Here is a 10,676-nt window from a genome sequence, read left to right as displayed (position 1 = left end):
GCCCGAAATATGCACAGGACGAAACTTTGTGACGGGCGTTTTTGTATTGCTAGCATGTGGAGAGCCGCCTTGCACAGTCCTAGTGCGCGAATTTTTCTTCACCTTGTATATCAAGCTCTACTTCAGCTACGTGCTGTCCTGTTCTTTCCTCTTAGCCATTTGTTTACTTAACGACTCCCCTCTTCTTATGGCCGCAACGCATTTGTACATAACTCATTGAAAACCATCGATTTGGAACTGTTTGCGCATTTAACTTCTGTGTTTTCCATTCAGTACGTCAGTACTGGCACTATACACTAATTACAGACTTTCTGTTTGAGGCGCATAGTGAATCTACACTACTGGCCATTAAAATTGCTACACCACGAAGATGACGTGCTACAGACACGAAATTTAACAGACAGGAAGAAGATGCTGGGATATGCAAATGATTAGCTTTTCAGAGCATTCACATAAGGTTGGCGCCGGGAGCGACACCTACAACGTGCTGACATGAGGAAAGTTTCCAACCGACTTCTCACACACAAACACCAGTTCACCGGCGTTGCCTGGTGAAACGTTGTGATGCCTCGTGTAAGGAGGAGAAATGCGTACCATCACGTTTCCGACTTTGATAAAGGTCGGTTTGTAGCCTATCGCGATTGCGGTTTATCGTATCGCGACAATGTTGCTCGCATTGGTCGAGATCCAATGACTGTTGACAGAATATGGTATCGGTGGTTTCAGGAGGGTAATACGGAACGACGTGCTGGATCCCAACGGCCTCGTATCGCTAGCAGTCGAGATGACAGGCATCTTATCCGCATGGCTGTAACGGATTGTGCAGCCACGTCTCGACCCCTGAGTCAACAGATGGGGACGATTGCAAGACAACAACCATCAGCATGAACAGTTCGACGACGTTTGCAGCAGCATGGACTGTCAGCTCGGAGACCATAGCTGCGTTACCCTTGACGCTGCATCACAGACAGGAGCGCCGGCGATGGTGTACTCAACGACGAACCTGGGTGCGCGAAAGGCAAAACGTCAGTTTTTCCGATGAATCCAGATTCTGTTCACAGCATCATGAGGGTCGCATCCGTGTTTGGCGACATCGCCATGAACGCACATTGGAAGCGTGTAGTCGTCGTCGCCATACTGGCGTATCACCCGGCGTGATGGTATAGGGTGCCATTGGTTACACGTCTCGGTTACCTCTTGTTCGTACTGACGACACTTTGAACAGTGGACGTTACATTTCAGATGTGTTACGACCCGTGGCTCTACCCTTCATTCGATCCGTGCGACACCCTATATTTCAGCTGGATAATGCACGACCACATGTTGCAGGTCCTGTACGGACCCTTCTGGATGAAGAAAATGTTCGACTGCCTCCCTGGCCAGCACATTCTCCATTGGTATCGTGTCGAAGCTGCATGGGCAGCTGTACCTGTACACGCCATCCAAGCTCTGTTTGACTCAATCGCCATGCGTTATTACGGCCAGAGGTGGTTGTTCTGGGTACTGATTTCTCCGGATCTATGCACCCAAATTGCGTGAAAATGTATTCACATGTCAGTTCTAGAATAATATATTTGTCCAATGAATACCCGTGTATCATCTGCATTTCTTCTTGGTCTAGTAATTTTAATGGCCAGTAGTGTACTTTTCAGTACGGGTGACAGTTTCCCAAATGCACTAAGAATAATTTTTACGGTTTTGTTTATTTCTCCAAGTGTCCCAGGAAGAATTTTTTGTAACTGTTGTAAGCATACCTGTTTCAGCCGTCCACTAATTTGGTTTTACTGAAGTTGATGACCGGGATACAGTCGTAGTTGCTCTGGCCACAAACCATCGGAGATAAAGATTTTTCTAGTACAATGCAGCACACGCATCCAATTGCTGAGCGCAGTTATTATGGAAATTTGTTAATGTATTGTAAAGAAGAAGAAGCAATATTCGCCTACGAGCGCCTTCAGCACTGTGAGACATTCGTAATCATTCTTTATTTTCACCTATGTTAATCTTAATTTGGTAATCAGTATTCACTCGCAATCGATTCAGAGTACGAGATAGTCAAGCTTTCTGATAACGATAGCCGTTCTATGGCGGTACATTATTAAAGGCTGCCATTGAGTAAATTCTTATCTTGTGAAAGTGGAAGTCATAATATTGACTAGACAGTTAATTACTTGTAGACGTCTGTAATAGGGAGGTGTTATCTAGAAAATACAGCTCAAGATTCTGAAACAAAACGTACGTTTATTTATCGATTTTAAACGATTGCTTGATTTCACATGAGCAGCATTGTTGTTTTTGTTTTTGTGGTCTTCAGTCTTTAGACTGGTTTGATGCAGCTCTCCATGCTACTCTATCCTGTGCAAGCTTCTTCATCTCCCAGTACCTACTTCAATCTACATCCTTCTGAATCTGCTTAGTGTATTCATCTCTTGGTCTCCCTCTACGATTTTTACCCTCCACGCTGACCTCCAATACAAAATTGGTGATCCCTTGATGCCTCAGAACATGTCCTACCAACCGATCCCTTCTTCTAGTCAAGTTGTGCCACAAGCTTCTCTTCTCCCCAATCCTGTTCAATACCTCCTCATTAGTTGTGTGATCTACCCATCTAATCTTTAGCATTCTTCTGTAGCACCACATTTCAAAGGCTTCTATTCTCTTCTTGTCCAAACTATTTATCATCCATGTTTCACTTCCATACATGGCTACACTCTATACAAATATTTTCAGAAACGACTTCCTGACACTTAAATCTATACTCGATGTTAACAAATTTCTCTTCTTCAGAAACGCTTTCCTTGCCATTGCCAGCCTACATTTTATATCCTCTCTACTTCGACCATCATCAGTTATCTTGCTCCCCAAATAGCACAACTCCATTACTACTTTAAGTGTCTCATTTCCTAATCTAATTCCCTCAGCATCCCCTGACATGATTCGACTACATTCCATTATTCTCGTTTTGCTTTTGTTGATGTTCATCTTATATCCTCCTTTCATGACACTATCCATTCCGTTCAACTGCTCTTCCAAGTCCTTTGCGGTCTCTGACAGAATTACAAATGTCAAAGTTTTTATTTCTTCTCCATGGATTTTAATACCTACTCCGAATTTTTCTTTTGTTTCCTTTACTGCTTGCTCAATATACGGATTGAATAACATGGAGGAGAGGCTACAAGGGCAACATTATGGCGTCGCTTAGTTCCTTCGGAACTATTGCGAACTGATCTGGTGGACGAGCCTGTTCGTTGTCACGATTATTACAAGAATCCAGTTATTATTTTGTCTTGAATTACGAAAATTTGTAGGGTTACCAATAGGACTACCAACCATTTGTCATTAAGGAACTATCACTGCACAAGGACAGGCTCAAGTAGACACAACTGGAGAAGAATAAGAACCAGGGCGTCCCTGAACCTGGACTTTTTTGTTTGTTAGTGTGCGTGCATCACTGACCATACACAGTAGGATGCCATCAACGTTAATTCTGCACCGAGTGATGCCTAGTAGAAGACGGACGTTTCAAGTCGTGAGACATTGTTGTTAATTTAACAGATTTTTTATTTGTTTAAAGGGGCACTGTGACCTTGGAGAACACATTGTGTAACTGTTCAGTGGCTGAGTGTGAATTTCATTATGTGAAAAAGGCACATTGGAATGACATTTAACAAACGGAAGATGCTACAGCGGAAGCATTGTTAGAAGAATTCAAACGTAAGACACTTTCGTGATGAAAATGATTCTGGAGCTGATGGTCTTCTAGCAGTTATGGACAATGGCGAAACTGATCACTCTACCTACGATGAAAATACCGTCTTCCACGGTAAGGGTGGTCATTATTGGAAAACAACTGTCTTTAACAGAACAGGACTACCAGCTGCCGATAACATCGAAGTCTATATTCCGAAAGTATGGAAATAATGAAGGAACGGATTTATGAATAAATGATAACACCGCGAGATATTCGTGTAATATGTGCATTTCATTACATGAATATCATCTTCATCTAATTAAGCTGCAAATAAGTATCGCCACTGAAAAGTTTCCGAAACAGCTTTTACTTAGTCTCGAATTTTGGATGCATTAATACTAACATTGACTGAAAAAGTAAATGACATACGTGAAACAAAATGCTTTTGCTAAAACAGAGTCAATTTTGATGATATTTTATTTTGGGGAAGTTTCTCCAGCAAATAATGGAGGTTCACTGTGACCCTGTTGTACACTCCGTGTGACACTTTCAGGTGTGTACACTGCTAGAGTTGAGGTTGCAGTGTGGGCGAGATCTGCCGCTCCAGCGGAGAGAATTCCACCAGATTCTCCAGCACTCAGAACATTGACTTTAGAAACTTTAGTGCTCGACTGGAACTACTATTGGTATTCTCACTTCCATTGAAATAAATGTTGACGAGAAGATCTTAATTCTGCGAAGTAGTAGTTTCAAGTTATCTGTTTCCTTACATTTGCGCAAAGAATTTATTGGAAATTTGTGGTAAGTTCTGCCGAGGTCATCGGTACCTAGACTTACACACTACGTAATATAACTTAAACTAACGTACACTAAGGACAACACACACACACACCCATGCCCAAGGGAGGACTCGAACGAACCTCCGACGGGGGCACCCGCGCGAACCGTGACAAGGGGCCTGAGACCGCACGGCTACCCCGTGCCGCGAGAAATTTATTAAGCGTCAATTAATCAGGGACAGAATAGTTAGTTTGCGACCCGCCGGGTTAGCCGAGAGCGCTAATGCGCTGCTTCCTGGATTCGGGTAGGCGCGCCGGGCCCGGATCGTATCCGCCCGGCACATTACCGACGGCGGCCGGTGTGCCGGCCAGCCTGGATGTGGTTTTTAGGCGGTTTTCCACATCCCGCTAGGTGAATACCGGGCTGGTCCCCACGTTCCGCCTCAGTTACACGACTCGCACACATCTGAACATGTTCACACTATTCCATGGATTACACTAGACGCAGACAGCTGGGGTACACTGATTCCGTCCTGGGGGGTACGGGGTGGCGGCAGGAAGGGCATCTGGCCACCCCTTACAACTAACCTTGCCAAATCCATTCCTAACCTTGCCGACCCTGCGAAACCGCAGGACAAGGCACCAGCAAAAGAAAGATGAAAGAAAGAAAGAATATTTAGTTTGCAACTAACTCAAACCACTAATTTGTCCAGAGATTCACACTTAACTCAGGTCACTAAATAGATTGCCTTTGCGATAGTATAATATGAAGAAAGAAATTTTTAAGAAAGCCAGACGAAAATCGTATGAAAATATTGAAATGAACCACCAAGTTTTCAGATAACATTATCACTTTGAACAGGGTGTTTCAAAAACAATCTTACGACGTCACAAGACTGTTTTACTAACTCCTCCCGAACAGGCCTTGGAAGGCCCAACGGTACAGACTGGCGACCGTGCCATCCTCAGCCCACAGGGGTCACTGGATGCTGATATGGAGGGCCATGTGGTGAGCACAACACTCTCCCAGCCGTATGTCAGCTTCCGAGACCAGAGTCGTTACTTCTCAATCAATTAGCTCCTCAGTTTGCCTCACACTGGCTGAGTGCACCCCGCTTGCCAACAGCAGGCGGTAAACCGGATGGTCACCCATCCAAGTGCCACCCAGCCCGACAGCGCTTAACATCGGTGATCTGAGGGGAACCGGTGTTACCACTGCGGAAAGGCCGTTCTCACAAGACTGTCTTGTACATGAATAAGGATACACCTTGGGGTTATATTTTCTACGTTAAAACTAAAATACTGCCAGTAGCGCTCTCCATGCTGCAGCTAGCTGTCTCGCCTGCTCGTCGCTCAGCGAGTCGACATGGAGATCTCAGCTAACAAATGGCGTTTTGCGTTTTCCGTTTCAGCATCAGTAGTTCCGTTTCTACTGTGCATCGTGATTTTCGTCGAGAGTGCGGTACCGCACTTCCTGCAGCTCGAACCGAACTAGAACACTAGAAAGATTGAAGACAATGGCTGTTGATGTTAGGGGATATCCACGGGAAACAGCTGTGTGATTGCTCAAGGCGTGGAGCGCATGCAGCAGAGATTGACACGTAGGCCGAGGTGATAACCATGCCTCATGTGTCAATAACCGTGCTTTAAGGCAGCGGTTGTGTTTCATACCATACAGTACACTCCACTGCTACAAGACTTGAAGTGCTTCAGGTTGGCTTGGGTTGTGTGGTGGTTTGTTATACTTCATCTCATGCACCAAATACTAAAATAAGTTGCTACCCGAACACTCCGTTTATGCTATTGTGGTCAGCAGTTCTGGGACTGGTTTGATGCAGCTCTCCATGCTACTCTATTCTGTGCAAGCGTCTTCATTTCCCAGTACATACTGCAACCTACATCCTTCTGAATCTGCTTAGTGTATTCATCTCTTGGTCTCCCTCCACGATTTTTACCCTCCACGCTGACCTCCACTACTAAATTGGTGATCCCTTGATGCCTCAGAACATGTCCCAAAAGATCCCTACTTCTAGTCAAGTTGTGCCACAAATTTCTCTTCTCCCCAATTCTATTCAATACCTCCGCATTACTTATGTGATCTACCCATCTAACCTCCAGCATTCTTCTGTAGCACCACATTTCAAAAGCTTCTGTTTTCTTGTCCAAACTATTTATCGTCCATGTTTCACTTCCGTACGTGGCTACACTCTATACAAATACTTTCAGGAACGACTTCCTGACACTTAAATCTATACTCAATGTTAACAAATTTCTCTTCTTCAGAAACGCTTTCCTTGCCATTGCCAGTCTACATTTTATATCCTCTCTACTTCGACCATCATCAGTTATCTTGCTCCCCAAATAGCACAACTCCATTACTACTTTAAGTGTCTCATTCCCTAATCTAATTCCCTCAACATCACCCGATTCCATTATCCTTGTTTTGCTTTTGTTGATGTTCATCTTATATCCTCCTTTCATGACACTGTCGATTCCGTTCAGCTACTCTTCCAGGTCCTTTGCTGTCTCTGACAGAATTAAAATGTCATCGGCGAACCTCAAAGTTTGTATTTCTTCTCCTTGGAATTTAATTCTTGCTCCAATTTTTTCTTTTGTTTCCTTTACTGCTTGCTCAATATACGGTTTGAATAACATCGGGCATAGGCTACAACCTTACATGCAATGAATTTTGCTTTACGTGATTTTCTGCAGGGATATTATTAATCAGGGCGCAGCTAGTCTGTGCTCTGAATCGGTGTGCCGTCTTGCTCCAACTAGGGTCAGAATTCGTCTCCATACAGGCTGCCGATAAATCTGCTGAAAATAATTTTCTCGTTCTCATTCACCCCACCATATACACTGAAACGCGAAAGAATTTGGTATAGGCATGTTTATTCAAATACAGAGATACGTAAACAGGCAGAATACGACGCTGCGATCGGCAATGCCTGTAAAAGACAACAAGTGTCCGGGGCAGTTGTTAGATCGGTTACTGCTGCTGCAATGGCAGGTTATTAAGATTTAAGTGAGTTTGAACGGGGTATTATAGTCGGCGTACAAGCGATGGGACACAGCATCTCCGAGGTAGCAATGAAGTGGGGATGTCCCCGTACGGCCATTTCACCAGTGTACCGTGAATATCAGGAATCCGGTAAAACATCAAGCTTCGGATATCACTGCGGCCGGGAAAAGATCCTGCAAGAACGGGCCGACGACGACTGATGAGAATCATTCCACACCACAAAAGTGCAACCCTTCCGCCAATTGCTGCAGATTTCAATGCCAATCAACAAGAGTCAGTGTGCGAACCATTCAACGAAACATCATCGATATGGGCGTCCGGAGCCGAAGGCACACTCGTGTACCCTTGATGACTGCACGGCACAAAGGTTTACGCCTCGGCTTGGCACGTCAACAGCGACATTGGACTGTTTATGACTGGAAACATGTTGCCTGGTCGGACGAGTCTCGTTTCAAAGTGTATCGAGCAAATCGACGTGTACGGGTATTAAGACAACCTCATGGATCCATGGACGTTGCATGTCAGCAGGGGAGTATTGAAGCTAGTGGAGGCTCTGTAATGGTGTGAGGCGTGTGCAGTTGGAGTGATATGGGACCCCAGATACGACTCTGACGGGTGACACGTACGTAAGGATCCTGACTGTTCATGTCCATTGCGCATTCCAATGGACTTGGGCAATTCCAGCAGGACAATGGGACACCCCACACGTCCAGAATTGCTACAGAGTGGCTCCAGGAACACTCTGGCCACCAGAGTTTCTGGGATTCCTTGCAATTCGCTGTTCAGAAGATATCTCCACCCCTCGTATTCTTAAGGATTTATGAACAGCCCTGCAGTATTCATGGTGTCAGTTCCTTCCAGCACTACTTCAAACATTAGTCGAGTCCATGCCAGATCGTGTTGCGGCACTTTTGCGTGCTTGCAGGGGCCTACACGATATTAGGCAAGTGTTTCAGTTTCTTTGGCTCTTCAGTGTAAATAAGAGGCGAGATTCAATTCACTTTCTTATATTCAAATTTACAACTCAAGACATGATAAGTGATGACAGCTACCAGCTCTCATACTGCCTCTCTGTACTACGCACATAACACATCTGATATTCATCTTGATAATTAATAATTAGAATGAATTTATTATCTTTGGCATTTCGCGTTCGTAGATTTCATGGAGCTCTTTCTTCCGCAGGGCACGCTCCATTGCACTCCTGTATCCTCACTAGCAGGTAGGGTCGTCTGACTACTATTCCACTTCCTTCCGCACAGTCACTGGATCGTTAGCTCTGGTATCAGTACCTACGACTTAAGACATCTCCCAACAGTGGGGTGCTCACCACTTGCCGACTACTCTGAAGTGTACCTATTGCAACAAATGCAGTCAATTGTAAATGAAAAAATGATGAAATTTCACATGTAAAAAAATTAATTTTGTTATGTTTTTCAACTTGCACTTCCATGAGAAGTGCTCGTGCTGACAAAATTTTATGAATTTATTTGTAAGAGTATACAGAGTTGAAGTTAACATGTCCTGTGGTGCCTCTCCTTCTCCAAGTTGGCCCGTTTGACGCCCTACCCCCCTTAAGCCGCAAAGCAAATATTATATTCCGCAATTTCAATGAAAAAGAGAAACGATTTAGCTAAAATATTATTTCATACATTCATTTTCTAATTGAGGAGGTTCAAATGGCCCTGAGCACTATGGGACTTAACCGCTGAGGTCATCAGTCCCCTAGAGGTTAGAACTACTTAAACCTAACTAACCTAAGGACATCACACACACCCATACCCGAGGCAGGATTCGAACCTGCGACCGTAGCGGTCGCGCGGTTCCAGACTGTAGCGCCTAGAACCGCTCGGCCACTCCGGCCGGCAATTGAGGAGGAAACTTACTAATTATCAAAATATGTTGTCTGGAAAAGTTATTGTTGTTGTTGTGGTCTTCAGTCCTGAGACTGGTTTGATGGAGCTCTCCATGCTACTCTATTCTGTGCAAGCTTCTTCATCTCCCAGTAATTACTGCAACCTACATTCTTCTGAATCTGCTTAGTGTATTCATCTCTTGGTCCCCAAATAGCAAAAGATCCTGAGGAAGATCCCAGCAGAGGGGTGGAAACGTCGAACATTTTAGAAGAAACATGACGCGGCCTAATAACCCAAAAGATTTTAACTTCAGTGCCCTTATTATGTTTCTAGTGAGAGGTCTTGTTTGTTAGAAAGAAATGTTTAGTGAAACCTGAAGAGAGCGAACGGTAATGTGAAGTATAGTTCCTCCGTCACAAACGCGTTACGTGTTGCAGTTAACATATTACTTTTGAGTTTGATTGACTGCAGGATGTTCAGTATAATGATAATACACTATCCAATCTTTTATTAACCTCTTGCAGTTTCAATCGAGCTGTCGCCAGTGCGTTGACTGCTATCGGTTAAATAAATTTCAGTAATTCTCGCGTAACTTAAATTTTTAGGTCAACGTAGTCAGTTTCATAACTTTTCTCCTCATTCGTTAAACTACTACAGTCTTACTAAATTTCAGGTTCATAATTAGTAAAATTTTATGCCACTAGTTAAAAGCTACAACAACATCTACATGAACACTCTGCAAATCACATTTAAATACCTGGCAGAGGGTTCATAAAAACCACCTTCACAGTTCTTTCATATAGGGCGCGGAAAGAACGAACACATACAGGGTGCTCAAAAAAATGTATACACACTTTGAACTGTCATAGACAATTTATTTCCCGTTCTACAAGGTTAAATATCTGTGAGAAAGTAATGTTATGTTTTTTCAACGGGTGGCAGCAGTGGCAAGGAAGTAACAGCAATTAGGCGGACGTGTGTTTGAGCTTTGAAGCGCGGAAGCAGATAATTAAATAGTACTGAATGTCTGAGAATGTAGCTGCGGTTCGAAGACAGTGGAGAAGTGAGTATGGTACAGAACCACCCTCAAGGTTAACAATTACTCGTCTACGAGACAAATTCAAAATTCATGGAACAGTGTATGATGTGCATTATGGTCGATCAGGACGACCTCGTACAGCTACAAGTGATGATTCCACAACTGCGGTCTTGGAACTGTTTCAGCGTTCACCTCAAAAATCTTCAAGGCAAGCGGCACGTGAGAGTAATGTGCTAGTAGTGTGCTACGCATTCTGAAGAAAGGCAAGTTTCGTGTGTATATTCCAAGG

The sequence above is a fragment of the Schistocerca piceifrons genome, chromosome 9, assembly GCF_021461385.2.
Source record: "Schistocerca piceifrons isolate TAMUIC-IGC-003096 chromosome 9, iqSchPice1.1, whole genome shotgun sequence".
NCBI lineage: Eukaryota > Metazoa > Arthropoda > Insecta > Orthoptera > Acrididae > Schistocerca > Schistocerca piceifrons.
The sequence above is the reverse complement of the archived record's forward strand: the minus strand, read 5'-3'. Positions refer to the sequence as shown.